At 40.8% G+C, this 18,336-nt stretch overlaps 1 protein-coding gene across 4 annotated transcripts in view; it reads left to right on the forward strand.

Annotated features, from left to right (window-relative positions):
* Positions 1 to 8,025: 8,025 nt before the first annotated feature.
* SESTD1 (SEC14 and spectrin domain containing 1) overlaps positions 8,026 to 18,336 on the forward strand; it is a 50,268-nt gene continuing 39,957 nt past the window's right edge. Inside the window, exons 1-3 of one of the 4 annotated variants that reach the window (XM_054277684.1) lie at positions 8,026 to 8,129; positions 11,130 to 11,192; positions 11,860 to 11,962. The gene's annotated coding sequence lies outside the window, so the exon portion shown is untranslated. Of the gene's footprint in view, positions 8,130 to 8,366; positions 8,401 to 11,129; positions 11,193 to 11,859; positions 11,963 to 18,336 lie in introns of those variants that run through there. The other 3 variants (XM_054277685.1, XM_054277686.1, XM_054277687.1) reach the window with 3 other exon arrangements.

Here is an 18,336-nt window from a genome sequence, read left to right on the forward strand (position 1 = left end):
AGGTATCCAAAGACAGGTTTGTTGGTTTGACTCATCTTTCGTTCAGCTCATTGTGCTGTTCCAAAAGAGTGCTGATCAATGGAAATCTGCTTTTATGTCTTATATAATTTATATACTTATATGATTTTATAGGTGATCTAAAGTTCAAAACTGCCAATGGAGCTACAGAAATATTTGAGAGGAACAGGGCTCCTTTTCACCCGAGGAAACCTATACAAGATTTGCACTCTGGTGCTAAAAGTATGTCTATTTCTGTAGATATGTTACTGAAACAAGCAACATCTACATAAGTAGTCAACTTCGAACAAGAACACTAATTGTACTGATGCGGCTCAGCAGGACTGAAACAAGAATTATGAATAGACTTTTCTTCCTGTTCTATCAAAAATGGTTTAACTTCTTACAATGGGCTGAAAATTACAAAGAATGAAGGAAGGAGTTGTACATAACTTCAGGGTAATGTTTGTGCAATTGAAAAATGCTGGTTGATGTCAAAACATTTCTGTGTTACTAAATATCACAGCTTAGGTGTAACCTGCTGCATTCTGGCAGAGGCTGACATGTCCAAAAACTGGAACATTGGAGGACCCTGAACTTTGCTGTCGCATCAGGGTGAAACCGTTTGAAGAATGGCACAGAAGCAGCTTAGAAAACCTTGGCTAATCAAACTTGTCAGACAGCAGGAAAATGTTTGAAGAGAAGGATTGATAGCAGGAAAGGCACAATGGACCGATTGAGTACTGTGAGGGAAGGGCATTTATGACTTACCAGGAAGGATTTACTTTTTAACTCAGGCTAGATTTTGATGAATATTTCCTTTGATGGAAGTGCTGAATAAATCAACTTTGTAGGGAGGAAAAGAAGCTGGTTTTGATCTTAGTTATTTCTCCAGCCTAGCTCACTGTGTGACAGCACAAATTAAAATGCATAACAAAAAGCAGTGGCAAGAAGGGCAGGTGAAAGTGAAGTTAGGGCTTATCAAAGTCTGTCTGAGCTGGCCCCCCATGGAGGAAAGCCTGTTTGGAGAGACATGTACCAACAGAGGCATGGGCAGGCAGAATGGGTGCATTGAGAGCCCTTTGAGCAAACCCAGAGCGTGAAGTGTAGACTCCAGGCACTAGGCAGGCCAGCCAGTCTGAGTCCAGAAAAGGGCTCCATTCAGCTAGAGAGGTGCTGAGGAGGGTTTATAGAAGAGTGGGCACTAGCACTGGTGACAACAACCTGCAGGCTCAGGGACCTTCTTCCGCGAGGGCTCGTAGGTGGCCAGGCAGTGAAAACATCTGGGGCCTGCTTATCCTAAAGAGGGTTTAAAACATATTGGTTTGGACTGCATAAGCTTAGCATGCTCGTGAATTTTAAGAAGGAAGGTTCATCAGGACAATCTGCTGCTATGTCAGGATAAAGAAAACTGAGAGTTTAATTCATAGTACATTGTGTTTTCAATCTGGTACATAGGAAGAATATGAGGGATTTTAACGATCTTCTCCTTAGAAAGGATAATTTGCTGATATAAAATTTGCTATGAGTCTCTAAGGGAAGGGGGTTTTATCTTTTTTTTACATATAGAAATGTAAATTTCCACATTTTGCAAAATTTTATGTAGAGTAACTCAGTATATGATAATATCCTTTAACAATATTTGTTTTTATCAAAGGTTTTCAGTATTACCTTATTAAGTAAAAGTTGTTGCATGATTTCACTAATCTCTGCCCTATTTTCTTCTCTCTCAGTATGAGCTGTTCTGAAATTATGTTCATGTACTAGAAGACAAAGTGCCAAGTACCTAATTTAGTACTCAGCAGTTGCATCCAAATTTCAGTTATTGTATAACACCAAATACTCTAAAGATGACATGCTCAAGAAATACTTGCCTCAGACTGGAAAATTATCAGCACTTTGGATTAGACAGTATTACTCAAATTCCATTTAAATTGCACTTTATTTTCAAGGTGGCCTGAATGACTTTAACAACCTGTTTGTGACCTCCATGGCTACGATAACTATTGCAGCCTGACTGCCCACAATTGTGCAGAAAAAAAAGATACAGGAGGAAGAGTTTTACAAACTACTTGTGAACTCCGCAAAAAAAACAACAAAACAAGGATCAATCGGTGGGATTTTAAAACACCTATGTGGATTAGAAACATGTACTGTGATTAGGCTCCCAGGGTTTTTGGACATGTTTGAAAATCCTTGCCATTCTGACAAAGATTTCAGAAATAATTTGTTAAGGATAAACATACTTCATTATATTTGAAATTACCCTTTCAAAATTAAAGAAAAGCTTGCACACAAAAGTTTTGAGAAAGCAGTGAAAAATATACTCCATGCATTCTGAGATGCTTCATTTTTTAATTATAGCTACAGGTATAATTACTTTCTTTGGAAAAATAGTTGGATTTTTAGCCATGATATTCTCTCTGTCCTGAAGAGAACTTCTGATTCTGGGTGAACATTGAATATTGAGTAATTGAACATCAAATAACACTGAATCTCTATAAAATAAGCTCTTTTTGACACAAAGGGTTACAATTTAAAGCTTCTACATGAACCTAATAAACTATGAAGTCAGGTAGCTCTAAGGACATCTATACAGATACAGAGAAGAATTTTAACCAGCTCAGCAGCTCACCCCTAAAAATTACATTTCTCTGAAAGTGAAGAGCTCTGCCTCTTATTGCCTCTAAAAATAGCTCATATTATTTATCTTCTTTCAATTCACTTTTGCTAACAATGATTGTGATTAGTGTTAGTGTACAACCTAACCTTGAAGCATGCTGTTGTTTGTAATGTAAGAAATTCAAGCCATATCAAGAGGAACCTATGCAGAACCTTTACTTACTTGTATAAATTAATAATTTTTGTCAATGTAGAAAGAAGATTTATTTAGGCTTAGAGAAAAGGCTATTATTGGGAAACTCAGTTTATCCTCTTTCTAAACACTCCCCTTATGGCCCTCTAAAGAAATGTAGAGATGAGGTTTCTTTCTCAAGAAGGTCCTTGGTAACATCACCATGTCAGAACTGTGCTAAAATGTAGAATTACACAATAATGCGCACAAAAATTGTAAAGCTGTCTTTGTCTTCCCCTATTCTAAGACCACACAAAGTAACAGGTACAGGACACCCAATTCTCAATCCCTGACCAACATTGCCATCTAACCTCTTTTATGCTGTGAGCATTTTGCTAATAGTTAATTTTGAAGCTGGAAATGAAGTGTAAATCTGATGTAAGCAGAAACGGTGGTGGTACTGAGTGTGGCTGCCTCTGCAGTGCTAATACACTCCATGGCTGAAGAGCAAGGCAGCTGCAGGGAGATGGTGATCAAGTCTCGTTAGAAAAATCCCTGTTCTTTCCTTTTTTGTGGTGCAAGCAGAACAAAGCATTGTGGAGCTGCAGATATGGTTCCTGGAGAATATTAGATGTTTTGCAGAGGAGTCATTCAAAATGTCATTGACTACCAGCTCTCTCTCTGTTTTACCTCTACAGTGAGCATTTCAGAGTCACGTCTTGTCACATCTGCTATGCCTCACATGATAACAAGTATGGTAAGTACAGCTCCTCTTCTTCAGCAAACACCAGCAGTAATCCCTGATCAGATTGAGCCATTGGGAGACAGAGAATGCTGCAGACATCCCACCAAACCTGCTCACTGGTATGGCACAAACACCTAACAGAACAAGAAAATTGGTCCTTGTGTCCTTCCCCTGTGGGCACAAACATGACCTGAGATGTGCCCATCTCCATTCTGCTGCTGTGTACCTTCTAGGATCCCTGCCCTTGTATCCCAGGTCATGTTTGTGCCCACAGGGGAAGGACATGAGAAGTGGCTTTCTTGTTATGTCAGGTGCTGTGCAGAAAGGAAGGCATTCCCCCTTGTATCAAAAATGCTCAGGGTCTACTGCCAGCCATAAACCATTTTCACTTTGCAAGATTAAATAAATCTGTAAGGAAAATACGTAAATTTCAGATTTAAGAAATCTGAGCAGCAAAATACTAAGCACAGATAGCTTTGCTTACTTTTAAATATTTCTCAGGAAATGCAGCCTTTAAGCTTCTATTTAATTTTATACAAGACCAAGTTATGAAGACTGTATTTCACAGAAAATAAAAAGTAACTAAAAAAAGTAACAAAGTCACTGCCGAGTTTGCTGCAGGAAGCACAATCCAACAGCCTCCAGTACTTGGAAGGACATGATGAGATCAGGGGATACTTTATTGTTTCTACCTGAGCATTAAGAAGCGCATGAAAAAAACCCACAAAACACTCCAGAATCTTCAGAATCTTGCAAAGTTTCATACTGCTGTATCTCATTACAGGCATATCATTAATACCTTTATAAAATGAAGGGTTTATCTTTTTTATATATAATTGAACTGAAGAACTTCGAAATCATGATGAAGCTTTTAAAATATTGTTTTACACACCCTCTGATAAGTACAATAAAACAGATCCTTCAAAACCTGCTAGTGCTGCCTACACAGAGTGCCAGGCTTTCAGCCTGTGCTAGTCAGTAAACAAAATCTCATGGGTTTGGGCTATGTGGGACTCGAGTTTCAAATTCTATTAAGAGCACAATTTAAGGCTTTGTTGTAATTGTTTCAGGAGAAACAATCACTTCTCAGTTCAGGATTAAAACCTAGTACTTGTGTTTAAAGGGGCATTTCAAATCTCACTGCTAATAGGTGAATGTGGCTTACCTTCAGAAGCCAGTGAATGGTAGGTCATGTACTGAATTCCACAGATCTTTTGTTTGTTTCTGTGATGTTTTGAGTGTGCACTGAATGCTTGTATTTTTCTGTCACTTTCACTTCACAAACCTCCTGATACTGTTTATCCTCATAGAAGGGGCTTTTTCCACTGTTTTTCCAACATGAATCTGGCTGTATTACAAATACATAAGGTTTTAAAGTGGTACATGCCTCTCCTTACCTGTGAGTATGATTAAACCATCTTGTCATGATCAGAAAGCTCCATATGGAAAACATTCCACAGCTTTTATTTACAATCATTGCTGCCAGTCTATACTTACCCCACTGCATATAGTTATTTGCTTATTTTCAGTACATACCTTTTATGAACTGGTCTGTTCTGTAAGTTACATCTCTTGCCAATACACCGGATGCTGCTGGCTTACATTAACTTAACTGCTCACATTCATTTTTGTGCTACAAGTGAAATCAATTGCCTGTCTCTTGCAGGGAGATGTGGATGCAAATAGCAAGCAAGGTAAATCATTCCAGGTGAAGGATTTCCAGCCCACCAGGTGCAAGGCTATGCCTGGCAGCACCTCCCTTGCCCAGGGGCAAGTAGAGCAAGAGGGAAGGTGTATTACAGGCCTGTGGGGTGCTACACAAGGTGGCCAGTGTCACATTTGTGTGACCAGTGCCACCATGAGTTGGTGTCCAGTAGAAGTGTATGGGGGTTTTGTTTGTTTTTCTTTGAAGGCTGATTTTTCTAGAAGTGCAACGATTGAAGCTGGAAGCAGTAACTCTGTTGTGAGAGCTCTGCTCTGCCTTGTAACAAAGGCTCTGTTGTGCTGGCACGCAGCACAGTGCCCAAAGCTCGGGATGTTTTCAGCCTATTTGCTTTCATTTGTATTTCAGTTAATCTGGCACAGCTGCTGGAGAATAACACCATATATTAAGGGTCATTTTAATCAAATGGATCCTTGATACTCTGATTTCTTCCTACTGGCAGTTTGCATGGAAAGGCAATTTACAACTCTAAACTGATGGCATGACCTTAAAAAAATTAATTGTGTCAGATTCTGTCCTGGCAACTCATTCAGAAGAGTATGCACGGAAAACAAAAGTCAGAGAACCTGTTGCAATGTCTTTATATCTAAACTAGCATATCTCCAACCAGAGTACAAATGAGTGACTTTTGGGTATTTCTCTCTTATGGAAGGCACTGCAAGAATTCTGTCCCTCCTCTGCAGGAGAGGCCTTGTTCTGTCCTTGAGAAAAGACTCCAGTTAGCACCAGAAAAACGGAGAAATAGGGTTTATGTCCTTTTGGCCTGAATTCCTTTCCCTCTCACTTCTCTTTTCGCTCTCCCACTCTTCTCCTCTCCCAAAAGTAACCATAAGAAAATTTATTAGTATTAATGAGTTCATGTATACTGAAAATTTGAGATCTACAAGGCAAAGCAAAACTACCCACTCTATAGTATAGGCTATGTGATAGGAATATCAATGTAATAACTGCATATAGATAACATTACAGAGTGTAATAACAGAGTGTAATAACTGCACTGTGGAGGATCTTAGACATGTGAAATAAGAAAGAGGAATTCATGTATGACAATCAGCTGTAGTTTTTCCTTTGTTGATTTTTGTCTTGCTCCTTTTAAAGATATGTCAGTGATTCCCACTGAGCTTTCACATGTGTTGGGCAACAGATCACTTACCTAGTGTTCTGAATTACTATTTGTCCTTCAGTCAGAGCTTACAAAGATGCAGCCTGAGGGATCTCAAGTAAATATTGATGAATAGTGAAAGCTTCTATTATCTCAACTTTTGCCCACAAGTATGCAATAAGCACTAATGGGGAAGAGTGATCTCAAAGTTCTGTCTGGCACATTCTTAAATCATTAGTGAACACACTTAAAATATTGCTGAAGTTTTCCTCTTTTCATAAAGTAAAAATTAATTTATTTGGTTCTGTAAAGCAATTACTTTTGTTGTGAAGCTGATGAAGGTAATTTATCTCTGTTTATCTCTACAGGTTGTGAAGGAAGTAATTTTGCCTTTCCTCTTTCTTTGCTGCTGCTGTTTTAAGTATTCTTCCAGGAAAGAGAGGCCCAACAGACAAGGTATGTTCTCAAGGCTGGCAGGCCTCATCTGAAAACCTGAATGACAATATCTTTAGCTCGTGCATGTCCAGTGGGTGGTGTTGCTGAGAGAGGGACAGCTTTGTGAGTGAACACCAGCCAGGGATGAGCTCAGTGCCTCAGGCGTGCCCCGATGGTGACGGTGAGAGCGATGGCTGCAGCAGATGTTGGCTGGACAGCAACCAGGAAAGGCGGTGAACAGAGGTGGTTCTGCAAACTCTTGTTTTGAGGGAAGAAACGAAGCAGTTGCAGACTCTGTGAGACAGTTTTCATACTCAGAATGAGATTCAGTAAATTATATTCAACTGGTCTGGAAAAACCAGGAGCAAAATTATGATTAAGATAGAGTTTGCAGAAGCCAATTTTTTTAATAGCCATTAGGTTGCCTAATGATGTATTCAGCTAGGAGATTCAAGACTCCAATCTATCCTAGAGTGGTTAGGCTGAATGCAAGCCAAGTGTCCCAGCCAGCTTTCTTCACAGAATTTCTTTCTGCATTTTTGTTTCTATTATTTTAATCTTGGCATTACAGAGTTTTAGGGTGTTTGTCCAGGAGCTAAGACAGACAATGGGTTATTATCTGCCATCGGAGGGGAAACAAAATACACGTCAGTGCTGAATTGGACTAAATGATCCTCGCGGGTCCCTTCCAAGTCAGTGTATTCTGTGATTACATTCAGGATATTCTGCGATACTGTGGGTGCTGAAGCGTTGGTGTTGAACGGCCCTGGGGCAGCCGACACCTGCCTGAGGCACTCGTGGCGTTCACCTGGGAGCCGCTGGGCTCGCATTGAGCACGCACAGCGCGTCTCTCCACAGAGTAGAGCGGCAGTACTGTTATCTTAACGCGGCTGCCAGCGCTGCACACTCGGCAGTCGGACGGACCGCCGCTGGTCCCACGCTGGGTGTTTATCCCGGCCGGCCGTGGCTGCGGCCCGCGGGCGCATTGCTCGGCCGGGCCGCATTGTGCGCCGGAGGCCGGGGCGGGGCGGCTCGGGCCGAGCGGCCGCGGCGGCTCCGCGCGGGGCGGGCGGGCTGCGCGGCGGCTCCGCGCCCGGGGCGGGGGCGGCGCTGAGCGGGGCAGCGGAGCGGGGCGGGCCCGCCAGCGCCCGGCGCTCGCCGTCTCCTTGCCGACGGAGGAGGGGTCGGAGCCGCCCCCGTCCCCAGGGGCTGCCGCCGGGCTAGCGAGGCGGCGCGAGGCGGCCCAGGTTCGCCGCCGCAGCCCGGCCGGAGCGGGCGGGTCCAGGCTCCGCCCCGCGTCCTCCCAGCCCGGGCACCCGCAGCGCCGCATCGGGTGAGTACCGCGCTCCGGAGCGGCTCTGCCCCGGCCCCAGCCCCGCGGAGGGCGGCGCAGGCCCTGCGGCCTGGCCGCGCTTTGTTCCCGGGCGGGGCGCTCCGCTCCGCCGTGCGGCCGCGGCTCCGGCTCTCCCGGGCGGCGGCGGGGCCGTGCTGCAGAGCGGCCCCGGCTGCGAGCTCGCCCCGCTCCCGCTCGCTGCCCCGCCGTGCGCGCCGCTCGCCTGCCGGGGCACGGCGCTCGGTGCGGCCCCGGGGAACCCGCGCAACAGGTTCGGGCATTGTTCGAGCCGCCGCGACGGACGTGGCGGCGGGGGGGCTGCCCGGGGGGCTCCCGAGTGGCCGCCGCCGAGGGAATGTTTGCCTTTGTGCGGGCGCCGCCGCGGGTGTCGCGGCAGGCCCGGCCGGGAAGGAGAGGGCTGCGGGCGAGGGGAGGCAGCCGGGGCGGGATTGGCTCCCGGCGGGGATTTTGGGGTGCGGGGCCGCCCGTCCGTCCGGCGGGCTGGGGACGAGTCACGGCCGTGTCACTGCCGCCGCGTCGGGCGCTCCTGGGTTTCTGGAAGGGCTGCCTGGTCGGGAAGCTGATTCACTGCTGAAGACGTGGTTGCTCATGGCTGTGGTTACCCTTTCTTTGATTTTTCACACGTCTATTGTCCAGCAGTTTTGTCCTCTCCCCCTCAATTGCAGTGTCCTTTGCTACCTCCTAACAGAGCTTTTTAGCCCGGCAATTCTACGAAGGAGCTGATCTAAAGCATTGTTTTTGCTCAAGAATTTAAACGAGTGTATGGAAGCAAGAGTGGAAACAATTAGGGGACAGTGGTTCCTTATTTTTTTTACTTTTTGTAAGTTTTATAATGAGCACAATTGATGAGGTTTATGTGGGTATGTATTAATAGATGCTTTTGTCTGTTGCTCTCTCATCTTTCTGCATCCCAAAGGAAATATTGGTCCTCTCCATTTTTAGTATTGCAGTGTCTGCAGTGTCCTCACAATTGGATCCTGATTTTGTTCATGCATTAAAATTCACAGTGATGAGGAAGTACTGGGTTTTTCCCCATTTTCTCCCTTCCATGACATTGCCTGCTAAGATTCAGTGTTTAGTAAATAATGAATACTGTTACTACTTTATAGGATTACTGGTAGTTATTAATTACTGTGCTAATAAGGGTTCCCCTTTATCTGAATACGAGCATTTATAGTCCTAATGCCATTGTCTGTACCAAGCAGAAACTGAAGGGAGAAAAGGGAGAAAGTGGACTACAGAATAGAGCTGAAGCTTGCTCAGAGAGGCCTACGGCTTGCTGAGGTGCTGGTCATGCCTTGCTCTTTCAGGAGAAAAGCAGCGAGGTAGAGCGCTGGACCAGGCTGCTCAGGGAGATTGTGGAATCTTCCTCTCTGGAGACACCAAACCTCCTGCCTGGGCTGGATCAGCGCCGGGAATGTGTCCAAATGGGGTTCCATTAGAACCATTCAAATAGATGATCTCCAGAGGTTCCTTCCAATCTTAATAATCCTGTGATTCTGTGAAAATCTTCCACCAAAACTGAAAGTAATTACAATGTGGTATTAGGGGCGGGTTTTCGGATTTTGCACAATTCTTCATTGATTGCTGCTTGAGGAGTGCTGTAAAATCATCTCAGCTGACTGCTTTTCCTGGAGTAGTTTACTAATAGATGATATTTTGTTTGAAGTTTAATTGATCAGTATCATCTGTTTTCCTAGAAGTACAATTTAAAAAATAAAATATATATATTTTTAAATTTGTAGGCTGTAATTTTAAATTGGCTATGGATTCAAATTTCTCAGTTAAGCTTATGTAAACAAGGGAAATTCACATAGTTCCATCATTTTCTGTCAATAAAATAAAGGAGTCAGGGGAATTTCAGCTCAGTTTCAGTTGGCTGTTGCTTGAGAGTGGCGGTAGGAAGGGAAACCAGAGGAATTTCTGTTCTTTAATACAGAACTTTAATACAGTGCTACCTAATTGTCAAGAATCTTTAGGAATAGATTATTAAGAGGAACATCTTTATTCCCCAGTGATGATGGGTGGGGAAATACAGAACACCTTCAATAGGCAGCTTCTGATAAAGTAGGCCGAGCCTACCCTGGAAATGATGTTGCAGGATTTCCAGTGTGAATGTACTGAAGCTGTCTCAAGGACTTGCTGTTTGTATTTTTGTTCCCAATCTATAGGTGTGTCCTCTTGCCTTCTCTCCTCATCCTTTGAGGCTGACTAGAAAGTTTCCATTAATAGGAGGGCATTTTTAATTTAAAATTTACTGTGAGTTAGATTACTGTAATAGCTGATCTCTCAGAATTACTGTAAAACCAGTGAAGCGTGTTTGTCATCTTGAATTTGCCTTTTACACAGTATACACTAATTTGAACTTCTGGGGTTTTGTTGTTGGTTTTCATTTCATGGGTGGAATTTGATCGAGTTACAAGGTTTCATGCAGGTCTTACAACATGTGCTGAGGTTTAACATTTGATGCTTATGTGTTAATTCCACATCCTCTAATACGAAGAGAGACTATTTATGTTTTCTTACTGAAATTATACTTTGCCTTTTAAAATTTTATAGCAGTGAGTACCTTTGTAGAAATACCTTCTTCCTCTTCACAAAACATCTACTAACACTGTTGTATTTTCAATTTAGCCTAAAACTTCGTGTAGGTTGCCTCTGATTGAAAGCATACCGCAGGGATTCTGGTTCTTGTTACTTTCCCACTGCTTCCGGTGCTGCCTCAGGAGCATTGCCTGCTAACTATAAACAATGTTGATGTCTACCATATGTTTTGGTAGAAAGTGCAGGATTCCTGCTGTCCCACTGAACTGAAATGCCTAGCTTACTAGTATTTGTGAATATACAGCAGAAATGTTGACTCCCCTATCATATAGCTCTGTAAGAAACTCTTGTTTTCAATCTCCAAGGAAATAAAGTTTTAGATTGAGTAGCAAAATCAAAAAATATGGTCAAATACTTTTTCATTTAAATTTACAGAACCCGGGATCTGGAGCTCAAACTTGTAACCCTAACAGACAGTTTTGCGTTCCAGTACCAATGGTAAGTAAGATAGGTCTCTTCCAAAAATAAATCTTTATAATTTTCATACATTATATTTGGTTCTTATGAAGCTTTGATACTGATGGATATACTGCCTAGAACAACATCTTTGCAGCTTGTTTTGTAGAAACTTACTTAGGCTTTAACTCATGCCTTCCTTAATTTACCTGCTTTACTTTGTTTTCGTTTTGTGGCTTCTAAAAAGTCTTTAAAAGGCACTATAACATAAACAAAACTGATAATAAAGTTAAATTCCATTGTTTGGCCATGAAGCTCACAGTGCAGCTTGTGTTCCTACGTCTCTACATAGTGGTAGTGTCTCACAAGGGGAGGAGTGGCTGCAGATGTGTTAGAGGGTGTTTAAGCATAAGACTGGACATTCTATTTTTAAGAGGGTTCTTGGTAGTGGGTGAGAGTAAGGAAAGAAGTTTTAATAGCATCAAGGTAATTGCTGCTCTGATGGTGTTGATAAGCTTGTGCTGGAAGATAAATGAGAGACTTGGGAACCTTGATTGAGCAAGTAGAAAATTGTGTTGGCAAAGCTTTTTGCTCTTCAGACTACATAAGAGTGAGAGATTTTTGAAGTGAGGGTAACCTTACAGCAGATGCTAAACTCAACAAGGAAGCAAGTGAAAATCAATCTGGAGTGTTGTTTTCCTGTTTCCAGGTGAGAAGATGAACTGCTGCATTTTGGACAAGCTGAAGTTTGGAATGCTGGGACGTAAAGAACCCATTAAGAAGGAAATTACAGTAGTTGAGAGGAGATGAAGGTATGACTTAGGGCTTTGCAGAAACAGTAATTCAAGGGAGATAGATGTAGTAAGTACGTGAGAATTTGGAGCCAAGATCACTTCCTATGATGTTGGCAGAGTGGTATTTGAGATGTGTTCTTAGTGAGGTATCATGAAGGATAAGTGTTGACCAGACCGAGTAAGGCCAAAGCAAAAATGTATTCCAGGAATAAGGTAAATGGGTTTGATGTTAGCTTGATATTTTGGTAAATAAATGATATCTATATCATTTATCTTTGGTAGATAAATGATATCTATGACTGAACTTGAGACCTCAGTGCAGGTTGTCTGTTTTCTTTCTGCTGGTGTTCTGTTTGCTAATTCTTTCATTTTGCATTCTCACTTATAATAGTATCATTGGAAAATGTACGAGTGTGGCATCTATGGAGGATGTTCCAGGCAGCAGCCTAGAGAGTTGATTGCATTTTCTCTGAAGCATGTGACCATTTATGTATTGGTTTATTGATTTCTTTGTTGGTAGTGGAAGGCTACATGTTTTATTTTGAGGGGGTAGGAGAGAGGAAGAGTTGTTGTGATTACTGCAGGTGGTTGCTGTGACTGATTTAATTTGTGATTTGCAGTTGAAATGTTCGGAATTTTTGATCTGAGTGCGGAATTTTTAATCTGAGTACAAAAACTGAAGACATCCATGAAAGTTAAGATTTATTTCTCCTGTACGCACTAATTGAAGGATATCTTAGGTAATTATTTTTGCTTTGTAGAGCAGTGAATTAATGGATTTCTGAAATATGTGAATAAGGTATTTATTTACCAGATCTGGAATATTTCAGTCTCTTGTACTCTCATGTTTGGTTAACATTAGCAAAATTTTCAAGTTATTTATTTCTTATTGCGGGGATTTTTATTATTACCCTTACCATGGATACTTTGTGTATTGTGCAGTAAGGACATAAGAGTAATTTTTAATTTTATTTTTTTAAGGCAGAGGAAATTGTTCAGGGTGTTTCAAGATCTGCACAAAATCATACTCTTGAGCTGATAACTTTTTGGTCAGGTTGCAAACCCAGAGCTTTAGGGATTTTTAAATGGACTTTTTATCAGCCCCTTCTTCATTGTCATCTTGTTTTGGTCAGTTTCCTCCACTCCAAAAGAAAGACTGCTTTTGTGTCTGCTGCACAAAATGGCTTGCAGTGTAGGGGAGCATTCCTTTTTGCTTCACTCAGTGAAGTGTCACTATGCTGAGCTGGGGATTGAATCCTGGGGCCCTGAGCCACATGCAATTGTAACGAAGCCAAATGTGTGTATTGTTATGAAGTGGTAGATTGTTTTCTTATATAAAAGTGTTGCAAAAAGAAGTTCTAATCTTGCACCCCAGAGGAAAGTGGTTTTCCTTTGTTCCCTACTGCCAGCAGTTGCACTCATCAGTACAGCTGTTTGTCTTTTGACTTGGCTGCCCATGGCCTGGGTTGTCCTGTCTCATTCCACCCACTGTCCTAGTTCATATTATGGCATAGGAGCTTTCTGATCTCTCATCACAAACTGGTTTTGGACAGTTCCTTAAAGAGCTGGTGATAAGGTATTTATTTTTCCAAGCACTTGTGACTTGTATGTTGGTTTTATTTTGTTTGTTGGGATGGTTTTGTGTTTGTTTGTTTGTATTTTAAGAGGAGGGAGCTAGGGGAGGACTAGTTTTATTTTACTATCTGTAGGTTATTTTTCTTCTCCCCCTCATGAAGTACTTCTGTGGTAGAAGTTGCAATCCATGTGATTCTGTACTATTCCCATGTGACTTCTGATTAAGGAAAATTTTAAGACCTAAAAATTAGAATTTTCTTTTAATGAGTTTTAGCACAGTGTAATGAGGAAGAGAAAATATTTTGGCTATGCTTTGAGTATAGCATTTAAATTGACATATTGCTGTGTAAAAAGTGGTGGAAGAAGCAGCCTGTCAACTTGCATAATTTTCTGTATTCTGTGGTTACTTGATAGTGATGCAGCTTCTGCTGGTTTGGCTGCCTGTTGTAAGGGGAGGAGGGTATGAGGTAGATTGGTCGTCTGATGCAGGTGGGCAAGCTGTAGGGTTCTTCAGGAAGGTAAATGGTGTCTCTCTTTGTATGTGAGAGAGTGGCAAAATGTGGCAGGAATGTTGCACAAAAGGAAATATAGAGAAGCATCCAAAACCTGTGGCTTAGTTTCTCTACTCTTCTAGATTAAAGAGGTCTGAAAACTGCTATAACTTAGCATAGGCCATGTGTGTGGCTTGGACTGAGGCTGGAAAGGGTTGAAAACTCTAGCAGGCTCACACACCTTTGGTGTCTCATGGTGCAGCATCGTTATGAATGTGTGCATGTGTTCCTTTGGGTTGGGTGAGTTTGCTCTCTGAGCCTGGCCAGTGAGTCCAGGGAGTGCAGTTCTTTGAGAGCAGCTCATTGCTGCACAGGACCCTGTGGCTGGCCCTGTTCTGTGGAAAGACTGAGGTGTTGGTGTTGTCTCACAGCTGTGCGTGCAGGTGTTATTGTGCATCCTGAGTTACATTGTTTCTGTGCTTGGTACGCTTCCTTTTTTTCCCCTCTGGCCCTTGCTTGAAGTCTGAGGAAAAGCTCTGCCTTTGTGTGAGATGAATAGCTGACTGTGATCAAAGTTAGAACTCAACACACAATGACTTTTTCTTCTCAGATGGCATAACCTCTTACTCACCTGTTCTCCATTTGCTGGTTTGCTATTCATTGTATTGCTCATAGCTTCCTTTTGTTGCTTGTCTTTTTATTTCACTTTTCACAGAATGTTGAGGGATTGAAAAAGGATGGGAAATGAATATGGAAGATGGAATAGATAGAGGAAGTAGTGAACAGACAGTTCTTTTGAATTCTATTATTAACTTTAGTTAGAAAACAAGTTAAGATTTGAACTTTCAGATGAAAATGGAGCGGAATTGGAATTTTTCCAAGCTTAAATTTGTTGTGGCTGTGACAATGTGCTTTTGAATCATGCTGTTTACCCCAGCTTTAACCCAAGTCAGAGCACATTTTCAGTGTGTTCTTTGAACTGCCATGGCAAGTTGCTGAGTTAGGTTACTAACAGTACATTTATAGTGGAAAGGGCACTGAGTGGTTGCATCTTGCTTTAGAGTTAAAGCACCTTACATACTCATGAAATCAGTCTGTGTTTTTTTATTTTCTGACTTCTTTAGTGTGAATTAGCAGGTTAAAGAAGATCAGAAATATTTTTTTTTTGTGTACAATTTCTGACATAGTATAAAACTTCTGTGGGTTTTTCTGGATGGTTTTTACCGATAGTAAAAAATGTGGAAGTGGTTGAAAAGGCAAAAATTTTGATATTCCTTAAATATCTGAAGTTACCTTTTCTCCTGAGGGCTCTAATATTAAATATTTATTAGTGCTGCTCATAATATCTTAAAGAGTAAAAACCAAACACTGTATTTGCATATGTGAGCTGATGTTCCTCTATCAGGTTTTATTGTTATTTTGCAACTGTCCAGCTGAATAGCTGAGTTCCAGGTGCTTTTTAATTGAAAACAGCATTAACTAATAAATATTTACTGCCTTTTTCTATTTTTGGGGCAGGTTTATGCTTCTCTAATTACCCTGGGGCATCAGCCCTGGAGACACCTTCGTTTGTAGTCTCTCTTTGTACAACTTTGCTGTGGGAGAGATGACATCCTTTAATGTAGCTTTAAAGGAAGGTGAAATAATAATCTACATAGATAATTGTGATACTCAGCTTTCTCCCTGTCTTTTACATGTGGATTTTATTTCTCTGTGGAACAGATGAACTAGTTTTAAGCTGATTCAGGGAAAAAGAGGGTAATGGCTTGTGGGTTCAAGTCAGTGTCTGAAAAAGCCTGTGTGCTGGCTTCAGAGAATGAAGATGTTAATTTTGATGGTCTGCAATTCAAAAGTTGATCTAAAAGAAAAAAGTGTTTTCATTCTACATGATTTGAGGCCTTTTTTCCTTTGGTACTTCAGAATGTCTATTGTTATTTGTGCTATTGTTTGTGCCTGGACTTGCAAGCTGCTACAGTTTTGAACCTAGCTGCCCATCTGCTCCTTGGTTATTTATAGGCAGATTTGTGGAGCTCCTTCTAATCCCTCAAGTCTTCAAAAACATTAATGAATTAAACATCACAATACTCTTGTAAAAAGAGAATTAAATGGAGAAACTGAATGGAGACTAAAAGAGGATAAATGACTTGCTGAAAGCCATATGTATATTTCATAGCAGAACACAGAATAGAAACCAGATTCTTTTTTTCTTACTTGTAGTCCTGTGCTCAACAGACCAGCTACATGCCCTTGTGAGATAGATGCTAAAGGAGTGAAGAAAGAACATGTTCTTTGAATCTTGCAACAGATGCTCATGTGCAGGCTAACCCATCCCAGGACCTTGCACCATATATTGAGAGTATTAAAGGTTTCAGGTCTAACAGACATGAATAAACATGTTAATATTAATTCTCATTAAGCCTGAATTTGTTTTGATTGTTAATGTTTTAGAACAGTGGTTTCTGCTGGGTTGCTTAGAAAGAAAACACCTGTTACCTGCAGGAGAGCTTCTCTCTGGCATCTTAGTTTTACTTGTCCAGTCAGCCTGGCCCTCTTCCTCATCCTTAATAGACTTTTACAATGGCTGTAAACAGTGTCTGGACATTGGTTCTTATTTAATTTTTTAATTCAATGGCAGTGAAGATGGATAGCACAAATCGGAGGCAAAGCTTTGCATTCATCAGAAATTTTGCACTTTGGTGAATTACACATAGTATTTATTGTGTGTGAGTTCTTTTGATTTTTGGCTGGGTGGTTTTTTATTGTATTTTTGTTTGTTGTAGGTCATTGTTTGTTTTTGTTTAGTTTTTGTTTTTGGAAGAACTTCCAAAATTTTAGATGTGTGGAGTAAAACATTGTAATTTGCAGTTGTTCCAAAGTCTAGAAATGGTGGAGGATCCAGCCTACTAAATTGTGATTTGATTTCACATTGGAGTGCAGCCTGAAATATTGTTTTGCAACTTTTACCTGTTCTGTAATTTTTTTTAACTATTTGTTTACTATTTCTCATTCTCTCCTTCATGTATACATGTTTCATGTTTGTAAGAGAACTTTCTCCACAAACAGTATTAGTTTCTGCTTGTCAAGGGGATTGGAAGAGTTCTCTATTTCACTGGGATGCCTTTCAAAGATTTAAGTTTTAAATACAAATATTATGCCAATTTAGTGTTGCCACCTTCTTGTGGAAATCTTCAAAAGAATGAATACATTGTTGGAGGCTGACCATAACTATGTTGATTTAATAACCTGGAAGCCTATGTCTTTCTAAACAAGTTGAGTGAGGTTCTTCAAAGTGTATTGAATGTGTCCAGGAAATATATTAAATAAAAGAAGTACAAGTTCTATAGTTTACTATATGGTATTTTATGGTATGATGACAAAGTAGGTTCTAGGTAAGCACGCAGCGCTCTACAATGTTTCTGAAATTCACCAAACAAAAGTAATGTCTTTATTTGTTTAATATCTGTAAAATTTCAGCATGTAAAACTATGTCTTTTGATTTGGAAGTGATAAAATGCAGCTTCCTGAAGTATTTCACTTTCCTCTCATGAAATCTGTTCTCTTCAGCTTTTGTTTTTCTTCAGTAGCTTTTCTGTGTTTAATGAAACCAAATGGATTTTTTATTGATGAATAGACACTGAATCTATTTCTTTCAGCTAAATAATGGTAAAATATTGAGGAAGAGGTCACTCTTTCCTCACGCTAAACTGAGAGCTTGATGGAAAATTTTAAGAGCCTGTAATTTTTCTTCTTTCCACAAACTGAAGACTTTGCATATGTTTTGTAGGTTTAAATACATTGCAAAGGTGCAAAGCAATGTACCTTTTCTAAACCCCTTCAGTAGTTCCTATTGAAAAGTAGATGCCAGCTTTCTTGAAATGGTTTCACTTTCCAATATTAAAAAAATTATTTAAATTATTATTAGAATTATTAAAATTATTATTAAAATTTTGTTTAATTCATCCTGAGACTCTTTCGACATCAAAAATAGAGAAGGATGCTAAGCCTGTTTTTTAAACTGAAGATTTTTTTTTTTTCTGGTATGTTCTGATAACCTGCTCTGGTGAGAGTTTTCTTCTAGATGAAACTTATCAAAGCTCTCACAGAAGAGAGGCAATTGTACCCTTCAGGAGTTTATGGAACAAAGGCTAGGTGTTTGGAATTACCAGCAGTTGTTCTAACTGGTCTGACTCACCTCCCTCCACTCTGAACAGAAAGCTTCCTTTGGTTCCAGGAAATACTGAATAAAAGAACTATTTTGATCCGTGGACAGTGCCACTACTGTGGCAGAAAGCCAAGCGATGCTTTCATATTAAATAAATAGGTCTT

Source organism: Melozone crissalis, unplaced genomic scaffold (assembly GCF_028551555.1).
Source record: "Melozone crissalis strain CALT ecotype California unplaced genomic scaffold, PUWL_Pcris_2 ptg000023l_1, whole genome shotgun sequence".
Classification (NCBI taxonomy): Eukaryota; Metazoa; Chordata; class Aves; order Passeriformes; family Passerellidae; genus Melozone; species Melozone crissalis.